The following is a 20,326-nucleotide window of genomic DNA, read 5'->3' as shown; positions in this document are numbered from 1 at the left end:
AAAATTTGAATTTTTTTATTTAAACCGGATTATTTTTGTTATTTATTCCATTTTATTCATAAAATAACGGTACAGCATTGAAATATGATTATTATAAGCAATTTTGTAAAATGTCGTTCCTCGTAATATCGAGACGATGACGCGCTATACAGTTGAAACGATATACGATATCGGGTAGATGAAACGATACACGGCAATGACGTATAGATGACGCCACGATATCGGGTGCTACTAGGGTACCTTTTTTAGTTATATTAACTTTTCAATGAAAAACGGGATAAATAGCAGTTTTTTCATGGAATGGTTCATTAGATATTTTCTCATCATAACTTTTGAAGCAGACGGGTATGCCATTTCTAAGTGTTTAAATATTGAGTTGAAACAGACGTCCTCAGTGTTAAATATAGAAGAAAAATCTTAAACAAAATTTAACCTTATAAATTTTATTTCAAACAAATTTTTTAAATACATATAGATCAATGCGTACTTTTAAGAAATCTTTTGAAGTTTGCTACAATTTTACATAAAACTACATGTAAATTCTTAAATCAATTAGAATTCAAATAGTATTGAATATCAATTCCTTCAATTAAATAATATTCGCATGTGTTACATACCAACAATATATGAGTCAAACAATAACTTTGGTTTCTTCAAGATTTTTAGTCAACTTCAACTTCTGAATATTGAACATTGTCCTTCTTTTTGTTTCAAGTAGAAACAGGAAAAATTTTGGAGTAATAGAGGTGAAGCCACTGTGTTAGAGTGAAGCATATACCTCAAAATAGAGAGAGAAGAAGAAGAAGAATGCTGCGTGTGATCTAACTTTTGTTGAATTAGGCACTGGTTTTTTTGGAATCTGCCGTCGTGAGAGCCGCGTTTTTTTTTTTGGAGGAGCACAGTCTTAATAGTTTGATATTTTGAGTCATTAGACTCATTTCGTCTTTTTCTTCCCGGGAGGACGTTTATCTGCTACACCAAGTATTGTAAAATTTTCTTAGTCTATTCTCTTTTTATTTTTTCCCCCCTCTGTTTGCTTGGCATGGTTTTTCAACAATGACAAATAATAAACGTAAAAGTAAGGAGTCCAATAATGAAGAGAGTCTAGTAGCGGACAAAGTTCGCAAACATGACCCCCTCATTTTCCAAAATAATGCTCCGGACACAGACAGATACAAACTCGCAATAAAAAATGGCTGTCCAAACGTTAAAATTGCCATTTCGGGAAACGAAACCCAAATTCCCACAAATAAAGGATTAAAATTCCATAAAGAGCTGGAAAAATTTACACATAAGGGAGACTTAGTCACTTTTTCCCGTAATGGAAACCTTATATTAACAACAAGCAACCAAAAGACCTTTGAAAAGGCTATACAAATCAAATCTTTTCTAGATGTAGCAGTTCACACCAGAGTTATAGATGATTATATTTTCACCAAATGTATAGTCAAAGACGTAGATGTTGAATTAAAACTAGCATATATCGCTGAAAAACTGCAAGAAGATGATATTCATGTGTCGCAAATCTGCCGTTTCACAAAGAAGGGAACCAAGGAAGAAATACCAGTTATACTTATTAAAGAAATAGGAAAAAGCAATAGAGAATATATATATATCGGAAGAATCAGATACAAAGTCAACAAATTCATAGATCGTCCCAGAATATGTAAAAAATGTCTGAAAGTGGGTCACCCGGAGAAGTTTTGCAAAGGTGAAACAAGGTGCCCTGACTGCGGCGAGCAACATACTGCTTGTGGGAAAAAACCGGAGTGTTTTAGATGCAAAGGGGAACACTCGGCACTCAGCACAAACTGCCCATCCCTGACAAAAAACTTAGGAAACAATCAACTGGACTCTAGCAAAAAATCTTTTATTCAGGTTGTGGAAGGGAAAAATATTCAGAAAATCGAAGACAGCAAAGATAAAATCATATACGACTTAAAATCTGAACTAAAAAGTAGGGATAAAGAAATATCTGCACTAAAACAAGAGATAAAAAAAATTAGAATTGAAATTATTAATCTGAAGTTCAACTTGGATATCAAAAGCACCAATGATTTTGACAACTTAAATGAAAGTGAAAGAAATTTAATAAATCAATACCGGGAAACCATTCAAAAAGATGTTTTCTATAATGCTCTTGACAATGAGGCCATGATAACTAGCGAAATGGACGACATTCTTGGCTGCTCTAGCCAAAGGTTACATTCTCTGGATAGCTCCCCTGAAGGGGACATCCAAATTTAACTAGGACGTTAAGGTTTTTTTTTCTTCTTCTTCCCCTTTCTCATGGGGTTTTTTTGCTGTCCTGGAACATCCGCAGCATTTTTTCTAATTGTGACTTTCTTAAATTCCTCATTTCGTGGTCAAGCCCGACCGTTATATGCCTCCAGGAGACCTGGAGTAAGGATGTTGATTTCCCCATTTTTTCCAACTATGTTGCTTATACAAAAGAAAGATCTTCCCCTCAAAGAGGAGGAGGAGTCTGCATTCTCGTGGACAAATCTGTCCCGTCTATTGAAATCCCAGTTAATGTCAATAACTCTAGTATTGAAATTGTGAGCGTCCAAATTTTTACTGATAAAAGGAATCCCATTCAAATTATTAACTGCTATCGCCCACCTGGAAATATTAATAACGACTTCATACACATCCTGAACTCGCTGCTTAAAACAAATCAAATTTTTACTGGGGATTTCAACGCCAGGCACATTATGACAGGAGACTCCCGAAGCCACCCAAATGCCGATAAATTTTACGATTGGATCAATGAAAAACATTTAATTTTATTAAACAACACTTCAGGAACTCGTATCAATCAAAATAATAATAACGCTATTCTTGATCTGATTTTTACTACAGCAAATCTAGCCCTCGATTTTGGTTTTCATATCAGCAGAGAAAATGGCAGTAGTGACCATTATCCACTTCTGTTAAAACGGAATCCTGAAAATACAACAAATGGAAAAAAGAAAAAATACACAAACTGGGATAAGGCTAAATTGAACATAGCAGAAAGTTTTCAACAATACGATCAAAACAATTTTAAAGATCCAAATAATATCGAAGATTTCAACAACATCATTAATAAAAATATTAATGAATCAACTCAAACAGTATACTACAAAGACAATAAAAATAACATGAAATGGTGGGATATGGACTGTGCCAAGAAAAAGAAAGAAAAAAATAAAGCCCGTAACAAAGCCTTTCACACCCAAAATATTGAGGACTGGATAAGGTACAAAAAAAAAAAAAACTAGCAGTGTTGAGAAGGCAAGTTAAAATTTCCAAAAACAAATTCTGGTCTAAGATTAATTTTGACCTAAAAAAAACCAAGAATATTTATCGCTCACTTAAACACCTTAAAAATAACCTTAATAGCAGAAGAATCGAAAATAACCTCGTCATTGAACACAATGGGGAGCTCATTACAGAAGCCATCAATCAAGCTAACATCTTTGCGGACTTTTTCCTTAATAAACCTTCAAAAAAGACAACAGATAATCTCAATATTTCTAGCAATCCTGACAGATGTTCCATATCTCAAGATATCACAGACCAAGAATTCATATACGTTACAAGAAATCTGAAAAATACTTCACCAGGATCCGACAACATAAACAATAAAATGATAAAAAACCTTCCAGAAGAAGGGAAAAAAATTCTCATTGCTTTTTTCAACTCAAGCTTAAGAAGCGGGAAAGTACCCGACGTTTGGAAAAAAACAATCATATATCCTATAAAAAAACCAAATAAAGATAATAAAATTGTAAACAACTATAGACCCATCGCCCTAACACAAAACTCATGCAAAATCATGGAAAAAATATTACTAGAACGCCTCAAATGGTGGGACAATAACTACAACATTTTACCCAATTTTATTTACGGTTTTAAAAAGGAAAGAAGTACAGAAGACTGCATTATTAAAATAGTCCAAGAAATAAAGAATGCTAGGAAAAACAAACTCACAACCTATCTTATTTCGCTCGACATCAAAGGAGCATATGATAACATTCAGCATAACATCTTAATCAATAAATTATACAATACAAACCTTGACATCAAGATCATTCAATGGGTACATGACTTCCTTACTAATAGAAAATGCCTTATTAAATGGAGAAATGAAGATTCCTCAGAGAGAATTGTCCAGCAGGGCCTGCCTCAAGGAGCAATATTATCCCCAGTGGCGGCTCGTGCCTTAATTTAGCGGGTGGGCTCGCTGTATAAAGTTTTATCAATAATATTTATACAGATACAATGGAGAGGACTGCAGTTAGTAATGCTGAACAATATAAGATAGTCTTTATTGCAGTTGTTTCATTTCTAACTTCTCTTCTATTTCAAAGTTGAAATTGTTTTAGAAAAATATCCACTTGAGCATTTTTTGAAAATTCAAGGTAAATAACCTAAATTTAATGGCAAGACACCCACCCCATGCCAACTAGTAATAAACAACACACAGCATTAATTAAACTACTACATTACACTCTTGATGATAACACGAGCACATGATCACGCAGAAGCTTCAACTTTCGTTTTAGCATGCTTCCTTATCTCAAATTACAAAATTGGTTACTATTTTTTTTTTCCAGAAGCACAGTTTCCTCAATCGCTAGTGCATTCTTCATACATCAAAATTAGAATTAATTATTTAATTTAATTAATTATTTTTATTGTGTGAAACTACATCACAATATCTAGGGGTCACATCACATTCATAGCATTTTTGTAAAACATTTCAATAAAATATGTAATTCTTTGGAATCTTTGTATGCGCTTACTTATTTACCAATAATTATTTTTCATGCCCTTTCATAAAATCAAAACACTGAAGAATATATCAGTTTTTTAAAAGTTTAAATTTTGAGATCTTGAATTCAAAGTATGGTTTTCACTATCGCGAATTGCGATAGGAGGAATTTCTTTTTTCTACTAATGGCTTTTATCGCAACCATATTTTGAATTCCTGACGTCAAAAGTCAAATGAATGCCTGGGGCTGGATGCTGGATATTATGTGCTGGATACCTTTTTCGCGTAAAAAGGATTGTGTAAAGTCCAGAAGGTCGTTAATAAATAATTCGATTCCGAGGCACATGGATGCCTGCATTACTGTCAGCCCCGCTTAATCGAGTAAAATCTCTAGGAACCAAATTTAAAGATGTAATGTTAGAGATCCCCGCTTAATCGAATAATTTCTTCGGAAAATCGAATAATAGTAATCGGCTTTCACATATATTTTTGCTGAAAATTTTTTTGAATACGTTAAAAATAAATAGGAGCAATTACTGACGTAAAAACTTAAAATAGCATTTTTCAGCAAACGACGGGCGGGAAAAACAACATTAATTTTCCATCAAAACATTTCCATTATTCTATCTAGTTTCTTCTATAGTTACCAATGCCATTACCAACAGACAGTCGATAAATAAATTAAAAAACACAACAAAATATCAACATTGCAGAAAATAAGAAATTGATAATTATTGATTACGTAAAACGCGGTAATTGAATTTAGAAAACTGTTCACAAAACACATTGAGCAAGGAATCCACTATTATGGACTTTCTCCAAAAAATATGAACTGAAAAAAGGTGTAGATTTAATACCTCAAGTTGTAAGTTGCATATTTATAATTTTCATATGTACTTGTATTATATATACTTAGTTATTATACATGTTGTTGATTACTTAGCTTATTTAAAACGCTTTTTAATCAAAAAAATTTTTTTTCTATTACTTAGATATTGATTTATTATTACGTTTTAAGCAAAAGTTGTCAACCAGGGAAGATAAATAAAATTTCCCAGCTTAATCGAATATTTCTTGAAACCGACGGTATTCGTTTAAGTGGGGCCAACAGTATAAGAATAGAAAAATAAAATCAAAGGCATACGTCATTCAACGGTCAAGTGAACACAATAAGAAATTCATGATTGCTCAAAAACAGTTCGAAATCAAGAAAAAGCGCACCTAGTGTGAGTGACCTAAAGTTAATAACTTTTTAAATAATTAAACTAAGCGTGGAAACCCTCTTCTTCATAAAGTTTGAAACAATCTGAAGTTTTAAAACAAACAATAAAAAAATCGAAAAGTTTGGTCATTTTTGAGGTTATGTGGCCCTACGCCTTTAAGGATTTAAAGCGATGTACCGGATCAAATTGAAATAATTCAGGTTTGTTCCGCCTTAGAGTACTACAGAATAGAAAACACATATCGATAAGACCTATTATACGATTAATACTTATTACTTTTGCCAAATATCAGAACAAAAAAGAAAATTGAATAGATCTCGCCCAATTGAAGTTTTTTTGTAAAAGTTTCGGACCAATTCAGAATTTTTCACACTCAAAACCAACTAGTATATTCGAAAACAAACTCTTCATTCAGAAATTCCGATCATATTAGTTCCAAACAGAAAAATAAATAAAAATACGCACGCATGCGATGCGGTAGAATCGGAGGGAACCCATAAAATGGTAAATGCCAGTTCCAGATACTAACAGAAATTTAAGATTAAAGACAAATACAAAAGAAGGACGGTGGAAAACGATAAGAGCACTTTCTTTCATTCAGTGGGCTTGTCATTTTTTGCCCATTTTCGAACTGTTGTTTCGTACAAGTGACGTGTGTCAAATCCTTCCCCACCTCCTATTGCCCTTCTACTGCTGTTGGGGGTAAAGCTATTTTTCGGAGGGCTAGGGAGCGGGAGCCCACACAGCAGAAATCGGAGTGACACGGACTTGCCGTTTTGGTGTCTAATTGAATCGTCGTGATTGGTTAGGTGCGGAGGTGTGGCAAGTCAATCGAGGGGCAAACCAGTCGCAGCCCCAAGAATCATTCTCAGAGCTTGCAAGCGAAACGCTAACATTTTAGAAGCGATATGCAAAGTGTTAGAGATTTAAAATGTGTTTCATGTCCCCAATTCGTTGTTTGTTTGTTGTTTTTTTTATTATTTTTATTTTTTTTTAGCGAAATACTAAACGTTATTTTGACATGATCTATTTAGTGGTGTACAATTTTTCTGGGTGGGCTTTGCCCACCCGGCCCATAGTGACGAGCCGCCACTGATTATCCCCTTTTCTTTTTAATTGTTTTTTACTGGATCTCGGACAAATTCAAAATAAACACTGCTCCCTGTATGTATATGCTGATGATATTACTTGTATCATAAGCCATGAAAATGCAGATATAGCTGAAAAAATTCTGGTCAACACTATGACAAACCTTTCCGAGTGGGCAGACAAAAATCAGCTAGAATTCTCGCCCGACAAATGTGCAGCTCTCAACATGTCCCCCTTTAAAGAGAAACATAACATCACAATTAAGTTACATAATACACCTATCAAGTGGGCTAATACTCACAAAATCCTGGGGATTTATATTCAAGACAACTTAAAATGGGACAGCCACACCAATTACATTGTTCAGAAAATTTTCTAAAGTATAAACGTTATCAAGATCCTGGGAAATCAAAAAACAGGCATGAGCCACAAAAATTTACTTTCTATCATCAAGCAGGTCATCATCCCTCAAAGCAACTATGGCAGCATTGCCAGGACACTGGACACAAAAAAAAAAAAAAAAAAGGAAAAAGATTAACACAATTGAAAATAAAGCAATCAGATCAGCTTTTAAATTTAATTCCTTTGCTCCTAATGAAGTTCTCAGATATATGACCACAATAGACAAATATGAGGACAGGATCAAATGGACTTTTATAACTTACATGCTTAAACAACACTATAAAAAAAATCCAAAAAATAAGTTCTTGTTGGAAAATTACCTTCAAGGAAGCACAAATAATATGGATCAAGAAATTCTTAATTTGGTGGAAAATTATAAAACCAGTTACCTGATTGGACAAAACAGTTACATTAAAGGGGAAGACTCCAAACCTTGGGAAGGCTATAACTTTGAAGTTTTAATCAAGAAAGAATTTGTAGAGAATAGCAAAATTAATAAAGAAGCAATCCAGAAATATTTTTTAAGTTACATCAATGAAAATAACGAAGCTGAGTTTTGGGCAACAGACGGCTCTAAGAATCAAAATGGAGTCGGTTTCGGTATTACTAATAAGGCCAAAACCACCACAAGAAAAATAAAACTTCCAGATATCTGCTCAGTGTTCACAGCAGAACTTGCTGCTGTTTTCTATACTGTCAAATACCTTATTGGCAATGAAAGCCAGATAATAATCATTACTGATAGTTTAAGCGCAGTTCAAGCTATTGAAACAAAAAAAAAAATAAAGAAGATAATCTAATCACTAATACAAGAAACACTCTCATTAAAGCTTCCCAAGATAAAAAAATCACGATCACTTGGATACCAGGTCATTCAGGCATTGATCTTAACGAGACCGCGGATAACCTTGCGAAGGAGGCAGTCAATAATAGTCATACCCCCAAACTACCCTGCACCACTTGGAAAGATTGCAAGAATCATATCAACTTCATTAAGATTAGTTATAGAGAAAAAAATTGGAAAAACAGCAAATATTATAACAAATTCAAGTACAGAAAGCTGATCTTAAACAAACAGCGTAATAATGGTATTATCAACAAGAAGCAGGAGATCCTGATTAATAGATTAATTACCAACTGCTTTCTCACTAAAGAAAAACTTTACAAAATGAGATTAGAGCACAGCCCTATGTGCAACTCATGCAAAGAAACTGACACTATCCATCATCGACTTTATGACTGCACCAAGTTTAAAGCTATTAGAAACTCTTTAAAAAACCAAATTCCGCCCAATCTTCTTATATATGCCAATGATTTTCTTGCCTACCCGCTGCTTTGCTTGCATGGCTTTTGCTCCTCTGTTTTATCCATCTTCCTCCAATAATTCTCCTTTTTTCTGGTTTTCCTTTGCTCCTCCTGTTTGAGGTTTTGTGTTCCCTTTTCTTAATTTTTTAATCCTGTTTCAGTTTTTATGAAGGCAAGGCGCCTGGCACGCAGTCCTTCGTTTTCTGAAAGGGGTCAGAGGCCCCTGGAATAGTAATAGTAATTCACCAAATATCCTAAAAAAACAAACAAACCCTGACGTCAGAGGAGGTGACGTCACGGATACCCCTGAAACTTCTGGTTAAGCGCGAATCTATTGTAAGTAATGAGTGTTTGCCCTTTGCCACTGTTTAGGCGATTTTGTTTTCCTTTTGAAAAAAGAAGAATCATGTGTTTTGCTTATTTTAATGCATTAAATGAGAATGATAAGATTCGCTATTCTCAGAAATTGTCTGTCAACCCGCGATCTCAGCTTTATAAATACTTCGTAAACACAAATAAAGTTGACACAGCTGCTTTCAAGAATCACGCATATCTGCTGTGTTACAAGTAGGTTGTGGTTGATAAGACTAAAAATCTGGGAGTATATTATGTTGAACGATTGGCCATTTCAGTACTTGTTCAAGTTAGTCAATCCTGGAATATGAAAAACGATGGTGAAATCGTAATTCCTATTCTTAATTTGAAGCTATTTTGTCAAAGAAGATGGAAGATTTTCTGCTGTTTCTTCTGCACTGTGTTCATACAGAATGGCTATGGCATGGGGTTTTGGTGTGATATTCAATCAATTCTCCTGCTGTAGCTTTTCAGTTCACACACACTTATTGGTTTATGGTTGCTACCTAATTCTCAGGTTTGATATTTTATTAGTTTTGTTCATCACTTTTTTTTTGTTTCATCTACTTCCTTCTGTTGTAAGATTGATATGTCATAGACATAAAAAAAATTGAAAGATTACAAAATCTAAATTTAATTTCTGACTGCTTTCTCTTATGTTAAAATTAATTTGAATGTGATACCAATAGCTGTACTATGATACTATACTATAACTTTTATTAATGCGTTTGTTTACCAGTTGTTGAATATCTAAATTTGTTTACCGTTACTGCGTCTTATATTAACCATCAACAACTCTTGATAACTTGGAAATCCAAGAGACCTGCTAAAACGTTTGAGGTATTGGTAGTTTGAGCTATGGGAAGTTTCCAACTGCAGTCTCAATAGTTTGGGACCTGAGGAAAACTTCGAGATAAAGGAATATTTTGACTTATCGAGACCTCACTGTATTCGGCTTAACCGAACATTTCGTTTGTCTGCCAAATAGGCAGTGTACTGATTTGAACTGAATATTTGGTGCATCTTTAAACTACTAAACATTTTCAAAACATATTTTGTAAGCTTGGAGAAACTTGTACTCATGTTTCAGCCATTCTGTTTCTAACTGAAGATCTGGTAAATAACCAAGTTGCACATCACTTGAAATCACGGATAAAACAAACATTTTGCTCGTTAAGTTTGGTTTGTTATCTACTTACATAAAAATTTTTATGTATAAAATGTACATTAAATTAAAAGGCTTGGCTAAGATGGTCAAAAAATCCGACCTCTTTACTTGTTGAATATTGTAATTTTCTATTTTAGAAATTATTCATAATTTTTTTAGGTAGAAGAGACCCGGTGCTTATTGAAAAGAAAATACAGTGAAATCCCGTTACAACAAACAAAATGTTTGGTATACCGTTTTAAAAGGCATTAAGATAATTAATAAATCTCATTTTAACAAAGAGATTTTTTTCAAAAATTTGTTACAACGAAACATTATTCTCAACATCAGTTGGAATATTTTCTACTTAGTGTTGTTTTCAGAAACTAAAAAAAACGATTTTCACAAGTCGTTACGTCAAAACTCGGTTTGTACTTTCAAAACAGAGCCATTCAAGGTGGAAATGCACTCGTACTGAAACGTGGGTTGATGTGTGACAACAAAAGCTAGTGTCTATCCAAGTGCAGTCAATTTCTGAATACCAAACGCAAAGCGCACTGAGAAGTCGGAAAGGGTTCTTGTGGTCAGAATAACAACGTTTATGAATTAGAATCTTTTATAATGTCTACTGCGACCAAATCTCTCGCAAAAGAAAATACACTTTTTATGATGACAACCAATGAATAAAAGTTCAGTGTTCCATATTTTAATTTTGTTTTTTTTTCAGAATAATCAATGTGTTAATTGTATTTTAGATCTTTTGTAACTGTAACAGTTGCAGATTTACTTATATTAGGGTGTAGGTTTGTAAAATTAACACTTTTATAAAAAATTAAGTTTTTAGAAGATTCTGTTATAAACGAAATATTTTATAGGTCCCTTGGAGTTCGTTGTAACGGGATTTCACTGTATCAAACACTTTCACAGAAAATAAAGCCCGTACATTTGTTTACCTGTGGATATTTCAATTTAATCTGAGATAAAACTTCATTTTCAATTGTGGATTACAACCTATTTTGCGATTGTCGATTATCAGCTTCTGTTTTCAATATTTTCCAAAAACATTCTATAATAACTAATATACAACGTGTATATTAGTAGTGATATTTTAAAAATATAGGTAAGTATTTCTTCATTTTTTCACTGCATCACACATTTACTGTTACTATGAATAATGGCTAATATGAACAATTTTGTTTATTTTTGACATTTCATACTAACAGAGATCATATATATATATCTTGTTGTTGTTACTTATGCCACTCAGGGATCCAAGCCCGAGTAGAATGCTAGTAGATTGTAAGGCAAAGGGGAACGGCTTCCGTTTAATTCAGTGCCTATTTCCAGGTGGAAGTACGCAATCCTGAAGTATTTCCGATTGTGACAAGAAAAAGAGGGGGGGGGAGAGGAAATTGAATTTTTTAAAAATTTTAATTCAAAAACAGTTTCAAACTATCTATAGTGACGTTAAGAGAAAAAGAGATTTAGGGGCTATCCCTAGAATTTTTTCTGAAATTGAAGCCTAAAAAACGCGAAAGTAGGCTTTCTTTGTTCAAAGTTAGTGCTCCGAAAGCGTAATTTAATCGAACCTTCTATAACAGGGGGAGGAAACTTTCAAGGGCCTTGCATGCATTATTTTTCGTAATTGAAGCACTAAAGACGAGATTAAAGGGGGGGGGGTAAGCAGTCGCAAAAAATTTTCGATGTTGTATGAAACAGTTTTAGAAGATTTTTGGCAATGTTAATGAGAGGAGAGTTCGGAGTCGTCTCCTGGAAAGAGAATTGAAATTCCATTAATATAAGTGATCTTCAAATGTTATAGGGGAGGGGGTGCGAGGAATCTCCCTGGTAAGGTTTTTGGGATTGAAGCCTTAACAATGCAGTTTTAGAGGATCTTTGGTGATATTAAGAGAACAGGTTCGGGGGACCTCCGGAAGTTTTGTAAAAACCAAAAAATGAAATTTATTCGATCTTTTGAATGATGGGGATGGGAAAGCATTTCTCAGGGTTTTGGATGAAGTTTATTGAAATTGCAGTTCTAGGCTCTCTCTCCTTTTTGCGCCCATGACGTTGAGCAATATGTTGCTCATACTGAAATTGTAAATACCTCCAGCAACATTTACAGGCTCAGCCACCCCTCCCCCCCCCTTATTTCAAAGCAAAGAGAATAATGAAAATGATTTTAGTTTTAAGATGAACATTGGGCTTAATTTCTAAACCAAAATACTTAAATGGTAATTATATCTGTTTGAGAGTTATTGCATTCATCTTACCTTTTTTCCTTTAAAAAAAAAACTGAATTAGTGTCTTAGTTTCAGTATGGTTTCTTTGGGAATACACTGAATGCCCTAAATTGAAAAATATGGGAAAAGGAATAAGATACCATATAAGTTGTCACAAATGTTGCATCTATTACTTTTAAACTATTAAAATGTTCATTGTTTCTAGCTATAATTGGGCCAAAGCTAACCTATTAGCATTGTGAAGGCTTTGCAGAAATACCTACAGATCCTAATTTCAGTGTTACAACATTGCCCAATTAGGTTTGCTTCATCTGTTGACAGTTGCCTCTTCCAGGTGCAAAAATTTTTGGTATACTGATAAAATGTGTCCAATTGTACTGCTGTTTAAAAAGCAATTGTATATGATCTCTGACTGTATTCTTTTTCCCCCACTGTCTCTTAGATTTATGATCAGTCAGAATTGCTATCCTTGATTTGAAGCTAATTCATCCAGAAGTGATTGTGTTCCGGTATTTTACCGGATTTCTGGTATTTTCATCTTGAATTCCGGTATCTTTATCTTCGAAAATACCGGAACTTCTATATTTTCAGAAAAACCTACTTTAGTAAAATTTAGGGCGATGTTTAATGAAACGAAAAAATCCAAATTGAAGACATTTGGTATAAATATAAAGCGTAAGCTTCGGTCATGTTTTGTAAACTGGGGGAAGGTAGGAAGAGAAAAGTGATAAGAGCTTCGACTCCTGTCTTTGTTCTTTATGGCAGTTGGAGGAATTGATCGTACGCAAATATTTTCTTTATTTTATATTCTGGTTTATGATCTTTATCTGCGTGCGTTCTGTTGTTCTTGAACTAATTCTAATTATACTTTATCGTTATTAATATGCTCCTCGTAAATATAAATTAGTTTGTTATATTAAATTTTACTAGTTAACTCTTACTTTTCATTTCGCTACTTTTTTGTTTGATAAATTTATTCATTTGAACTTTGCATGTTCTCATTTAAAAAATGAGGTATCGGGATAAATCTGAAGATATTGGCTCCATCGATGCAGGAAAGAAGAACAAGTTTAATTGAGAATGGTTAAACAGAGTGGATTCCTACAATGAAAAGATGAAAATATAGTGTAAAAAAATTGATAGAGCTTGGATTTTGGTTTTGTGTTTCTTGTAACAAGCCCTTTACATATGCTAATGATGGTGTGAAGGCATTATTGCAATGCAACATTCTTCTGCAAATACTCATAAAAGAAACCGGGAATCATTAAAAAATGCTGGTGTATTAGGCTTTAGTGTATTAGTAAATGAATGTAATTAATGGTTAAGGATTCAGATACAAAAGAGAAAAATAAACATTCTTTGAAAAATTTTAAGAAATAAGAAAAATTAAAAGAATTTAATTCCCACCATGCACATGGACGTATGAAGTATAATTAAAACTTCGAGTTTTAGCCCCAACAAATAACTATGTATCTAAATTATTTATATACACAATATGATGTGTACATACACCTAATGTGTATATATATGCCCATCAAAACACTATTTTTTCTTGGAAAAAAAATTCAGGTATTTTTTCATGGAGTTACAATCACCCCTGTTCATCAAAGAATAAATGAAGATGGATGGCTGTTTCTTTTGCATTGTGCTCTTATCGAATGGATATGACAAGGAGATTTGATGTGATGTCATATTCAATCAATTCCCCTGTTGTAACTTTTCAGTTCAGACACGCTTAGTGGTTTACAGATGCTAATTTTCAAGTTTGATGTTTTATGGCATTTTTCTGTCACTATATTAGTTTGATCAATTTCCTTGTATATGTATTCACATATTAGAGTAATAAAAAACATATTTAAATTAGAGTGGAGCAGAGAGCGCTGCATTAGCACGTAAAGAGGAAGAACTTTTAAGCAACTGTTACAGATAGTGTGAGGAAGAGTGGTGATGGCACCACATTCTTTTCTGCTGTAAACATTTTTTATAAATAAATGAATGAAAAAATAAATAAAGAAACAAAGTTTTTCAAAAAAAAAATTATTTATTGCATATTTTATTATTACATAATTTGAAATTCTGAGCATAAAATTAAGTCAAAATTATTCTGTAGCAATATCACTTCTTTAAAACTGAAAAGTCTGCCATAACGTAATGTTAATGTAATACAAAACAAAACAGAACAGCAGACCATTCGGTATTGTTTAAAGAAGTAATTGTTCCTTTGAAGTCTTCCGTGACCTGACATCCCACATCAGATTTCAAATCTTGAGAGACTGCTGAAAAAGTAGTTTTCTAGTGAGAATTTGCCAATCATACATAACAAAGAAATAATGAAGCTTACTCAAATGAAATTGGGACTCAGAGAGCTGAACTAGTTCTCAAAAAGGAACTTTCCAACAACTGCAACAGATAGTACGGTGGAAGAGAGGTGATGCCCACCACTCTTCTGCGCTGAAATCATTTGTTAAAAATAAATGAATGAAAAGAAAAAAAAAAACATGAAACTTTTTCAAACAAGTATTTACTAAATGTTTCATTATTACATAAATTGAAATTCTGAGCATAAAAAGAAATCAAAATTATTTTGTATCACTATCACTTCTTTGAAACCAAAAAGAGAACCATAATGTAAGATTAATATAAGACAAAACAAAATGGAACAGCAAACACTATTCAGTATAGCTTAAAGAAGTAGTTATTCCTTTGGAGTCTTCTATAACCTATCACCTCACAGTAGATTTGAAATCTAGGGAGGCTGCTGTAAAAGTAGTTTTCTAGCAAAGATGACCATTGTTTAGTTAAAAAGAACTAAAACCTAAAATTTAACTTTTCAACCAAGAGGGGAAAAACTCAAAATCCCTTCTTTAAAACTCAGGAACCTATATAAGATAAAAGCATGATTAACCTAGAAACAAAATTAAATGAAAAATTTTAATTAGGGAGTAAAATTACACTCTGTTAATATCTGCAACTTACTAGTAGATACCTGAAAATAAAAATAAATGAATACAGATAGTTCCCACTATCCCTTTTTCAAAGATCAGCTACCTAAAAAAAATAGAAACTGGAATATTTAGCATAAAATTAGTGTTAATAATAAAATTTTCCAGGACAATTGTCCAGACAAACATGTATACATCTGAAAGTGATTTTAAATATGATGATCCATAAATGTGACGATGTTCTTTTTTTCTAAAAGCTTAGTGCAAGAATGGTACCAATAAGCAGTTATTGTGCATAATAGAATAACAGGTATACATTTAATGTAAAACGTTGTTTAGAAACTGAATCTATCAGTTAATATTTAAAAAAAATGCATCATCATCATAACATCTGTATGTGAGTATTTCAAACAGTATATTAAAAAATCTTAAACAAGAGAACACATTTTATGATCTTTAGTAAACCTCCTTTTCATTAATTTATTGTTATCAAGTTTTGAAATATGACTAAGGAGTAGAAGATGATTAAATGACCATATCTAGCATTTATATTTAAAACACTTCACTTTTGCTTAATGGATTCTTTGCTAGTCCTTCCTTTGCATTTAAGGTTTAAATGCATTCCAATAATGTTGAGAAAAGTTAGTAGTCAATGATAATTATTAAAATGGAAAGTTCCCCTACAAAAAACACTTTAATGTGATAAAAGTTGTTTTGCATGCAACCTGCCAGATGGCCTAGTTTTCACATCCAGAGACTGCAGTTTTGTTCTAATTAAAACTCTTTAGTTTGGAATGGTGAATAACCAAGGTGGAGCAGATGTTATCTCATTGAAGCTGGGAGTGTCAACCAGCTGGTACATAAAGTGAATTTTTTTCTCCAGTCAGGGCCTGATTAACGCACGGTCCGGCGGGTCCGTGGACCTGGGCACCACAAATTTAGGGGCACTAAAATAGACTAAATTAAATTACTTCCTTTTTTCTCTGTTAAAGGGAAAGTTCCTTCTCAGCTTTGAAAATAATCAAAAATCGTTTGAGAAGATGCGCTTCTCAGGATAATTTACAGGCGTTTTTCTTATTGACCATTGAAAATTCCGTGACATCAAAATTAGATTTCGATGATGTGATCGACACATTTGCATCTGTTAAAGCCAGAAAGAAGCCTTTTTAAAACTTAATGTCAGAATTAGTTAGTTTTTTTTTCTTTCTTTTTTTTTATTGCTATTTTTGCAGTTTTAAATTGTTTTTTAATTCATTGTTACCTTAAGGTACGGAAATTTAACTATGATTAGTATGGTGACTATCAAGTGTTTGGTATTCAAATCCCAGGTTTCTGCAGTAATGTGTAGGTTTCTAGTGTATTAGGTTTCTAGTATAAAACATTGACTTTCAAATTGTGCTGATTTTCGCAGGGGGGGGGGGGCACCAATTTTTACTCAGGACCTGGGCACCAGTTTGTCTTGATCGGGCCCTGTCTCCAGTGAGTGTCCGCAGCATGGTGCGGCTTGATTCGCGAATTGAAGACGAAGCCTGGGTACTTAGCAGTAAGTTACTGCCTTTAAGCTAGGGATAAGGCAGAACTACATGTAACATACCAGACACCCCGGTTTTCACATCCAGAGACTGCAGTTTTGTTCTTACTACAACTCTCCAGCTTGGAATAGTGAAAAACCGGGCTGGAGGCAGATGTCATCTCATTGAAACTGAGAATGCCAACAAACTGGTAAATAAAGTACATTTATCTGGTGAGATAAATTTCCTTTATCTACTAGTTTGTGGGCACACTCAGCTTCAATGAGATGACAACTGCCTCCAGCTCGGTTATTCTCTATTCCAGACTGAAGAGTTCCAATAAGAATAATACTGCAGTCTCTGGATGTGAAAACCGGGCTGTCTGGTATGTTGCATGTAGTTCTGCCTTATCCCTAGCTTAAAGGCAGTAACTTACTGCTAAGTACCCAGGCTTCACCTTCAATTCCCAAATCGAGCCGCACCATGCAGTGGACACTCACTGGTGAAATAAATCCACTTTATCTACCAGCTGGTTGACACTCCCAGCTTCAATGACATCTGCTCCACCTTGGTTATTCACCATTCCAGACTGAAGAGTTTCAATAAAAACGACACTGCAGTCTCTAGGTTTGAAAACTGGACTGTCTGATATGTTGCACAGTTCTGCTTTAGCCTTGGATTAGGGACGGTAACTTACTACGAAATATCCAAGCTTCGCCTTCTATTCATTAATCGCACCGCATAGTGCTGCGGACACTCACTGGTGAGATAAATTCACTTTATCTACCAGTTTGCTGGCGCTCTCAGCTTCATTAAAATGACATCTGCCTCCAGCATGGTTATTTATTATTTCAGGCCAAAGAGTTTTAACAAGAAGATAACTTCAGTATAAGGATATGAAAACCGGGCTGTCTTGTATGTTGCATGTAGTTCTGCCTTAGCCCTGGCTTAGGGGCAGTAACTTACTGCTAAAAGGTGTTTTGTTTGATTCTTAAAATGTAAATTTTTCATTATGTCACATTTATGTACCATTCTTGCAATAAGACTTTAAAAGAACATTGTCACACTTATAAAACATTGGTTATGCATATTGATGATGAAATGCAACATAATGAAATATTCACACTTCAGGAATAAAAGTGCAACCAGCCTTTGGGTGCATTAAAGTTTCTTTTGTAGAGGAGCTTACCATTGCAATAAATATTATTTATCTATTTTGCCCCAACATACCCAAAATGCATAGAAACCTTAAATGCATTAGCAGGAAAAAAAAAACCCCAATTAAGTCAAAGTATTTGAAATAGAGATGCTAGGGGAAAAAAACTTACTATAGCGTTCTAATTGATTGGGACAAGTGGAGATTTTTTTTCTTCTAAAACCATAGGTAGCAACTTCTTGAAGTTGTTAACAGTCCATGATTGGTACTTTTTGACCCAAGCTAGACTTTTTTTCATCATTTGCAGTAAGAAATTGTTCTTTCCTCAGTCTTGCTGCCTTACAACTAACTTCCAGAAACCTTTTCCGTCCACACCAACAGCTGCAGCTATATTTCTCACAGTCATAGCAGTGTGTTATTTTAGAACTCTTTCTCGCAGTAATATCTACCCTTGAATAAGCAAAAGTAGCATGTGAAACTTGGAATGCAAAATTATAACCACCAGCGACTACACTGAAAGTCTCCACTACTGAGCTATTCATACGCTAAAGCCAATCAAAGAAGTATAAATAAAAATCAAGGTCCATCCAACACACTGCCTTAAAGCAGATAGAACTGATTTGAGGTGGTTTGGGACATTACTGGTAATCCCACGTGAACTGAGACAAAAAAAAAAAACCTGTTTGTCTCAATCAATTCGAACACTATAGTAGGGACATCGTACTTCTTATTCATACTTTGAAACATGATAACAATGTGAATTAATAAAAATTAGATTAACCAACAGGCATTAAATGTGTACTCACATTTAAGTATTTCTTTCATATTTAAACTGCTCAAATTGAGAAAAATGGACTAAGATGTGATGACAACCAATGATGCATTTTTAACACGCTTTTATTAGCTTCACCTGTATGTATGTATGTATGTATGTATCTTGTAATGGAATCTTGCAGCTCAAATTTCGCCCACTTCCTGCGATCGGATTCTTTTGAAATTTGGCACGCGATCTCAGACCCGATGACAATGCAATATTCTATAATCAAATTAATTAATTAACCCTTTTAATTGTTAGTTTCCTCCAATTTTAATCAATATTTTGGCATAAATCCAACAATGTGAAAAAGGGAAAATTTAAAAAAATACATCAAAAAATGCTCGCAAAAATTATTTAAAAATATCTACAAAAACCTTTAATTTTTCTGCATCAGACAAAATTTGTTCCAATGTTCCAAGGTAATTAGAACATGAAATATAATTGTTTTTAACTAATTTCATGCCAAAATTTAGGTGAGCCTTCAATTGGAAATTCATTGCTGATCAGACCATTGTTGAACAAAAATTTTATTCAAATGCATCTCAAATTTTCAAAGTAATATAAATATGATTTCTGCAAACATACATTGATGACTCACAGTAGCTTCCCATCGGGGTGCCCTTGTCTTAACTTTAAGATATTACCTCGCACTCGTTTTATAAATAATTTCGTCGCTTGATAATTCTCGAACATAAGACTAAAAAGCAGAAAAATAAAATAATAGTTTAAAAAACTAAAAAAACACGCTTTCGTAGCAAAATGAACTAAAAAGTGAAAAATAATCTTTGGATGATAGTAGTTGACCAATCACTTAATTTTAATGTAATACAAAAAAGCGTGGGGGGCTTCTTATCAATTGTCTTGAATTTCTTCCATTTGTTGTCCAAGCAAAAATGTAAATAGACAGCACCCCACGCTTTTTTGTATTACATTAAAATTAAGTGATTGGTCAACTACTATCATCCAAAGATTATTTTTCACTTTTTAGTTCATTTTGCTACGAAAGCGTGTTTTTTTAGTTTTTTAAACTATTATTTTATTTAATATTAAACTTAAAGATTCCACCTCTTGAAAATAGATCAGTTTAAAAAACAAGCATTACAGAAAATGATATTATACAAGAAATAATACATGTAAATGAATATTAAATCAGAATACCTATTCAAACATTATTTTTTAATTAAAGGATTACCAACATTAATTAAAGCTGAAACAACACACAAAACTTTGTCTATAGTTGAGTACTCAAAATCATTATTCCTTTTAACCATTGATATTGGTAAATTGCCATCTAATATTTTAAAAGTTTTTATCTTACGTATTGCACGCTCTATATGTACTCTAACTTTTGACATTCTTCTCGATTCTACAATCTCTT

General features: G+C 33.4%; 1 protein-coding gene across 2 annotated transcripts in view; it reads right to left on the bottom strand.

The window, feature by feature from the left end:
• The window catches only part of LOC129218561 (uncharacterized), a 34,242-nt gene extending 25,222 nt beyond the window's left edge, over window positions 1-9,020 (bottom strand). The window contains exon 1 of one of the 2 annotated variants that reach the window (XM_054852868.1): window positions 8,801-9,020. The gene's annotated coding sequence lies outside the window, so the exon portion shown is untranslated. Of the gene's footprint in view, window positions 1-617; window positions 1,427-8,800 lie in introns of those variants that run through there. The other variant, XM_054852867.1, reaches the window with a different exon arrangement.
• Window positions 9,021-20,326: the final 11,306 nt, after the last annotated feature.

The sequence above is a fragment of the Uloborus diversus genome, chromosome 3 (assembly GCF_026930045.1).
Source record: "Uloborus diversus isolate 005 chromosome 3, Udiv.v.3.1, whole genome shotgun sequence".
NCBI lineage: Eukaryota > Metazoa > Arthropoda > Arachnida > Araneae > Uloboridae > Uloborus > Uloborus diversus.
The sequence above is the reverse complement of the archived record's forward strand: the minus strand, read 5'-3'. Positions and strand labels throughout refer to the sequence as shown.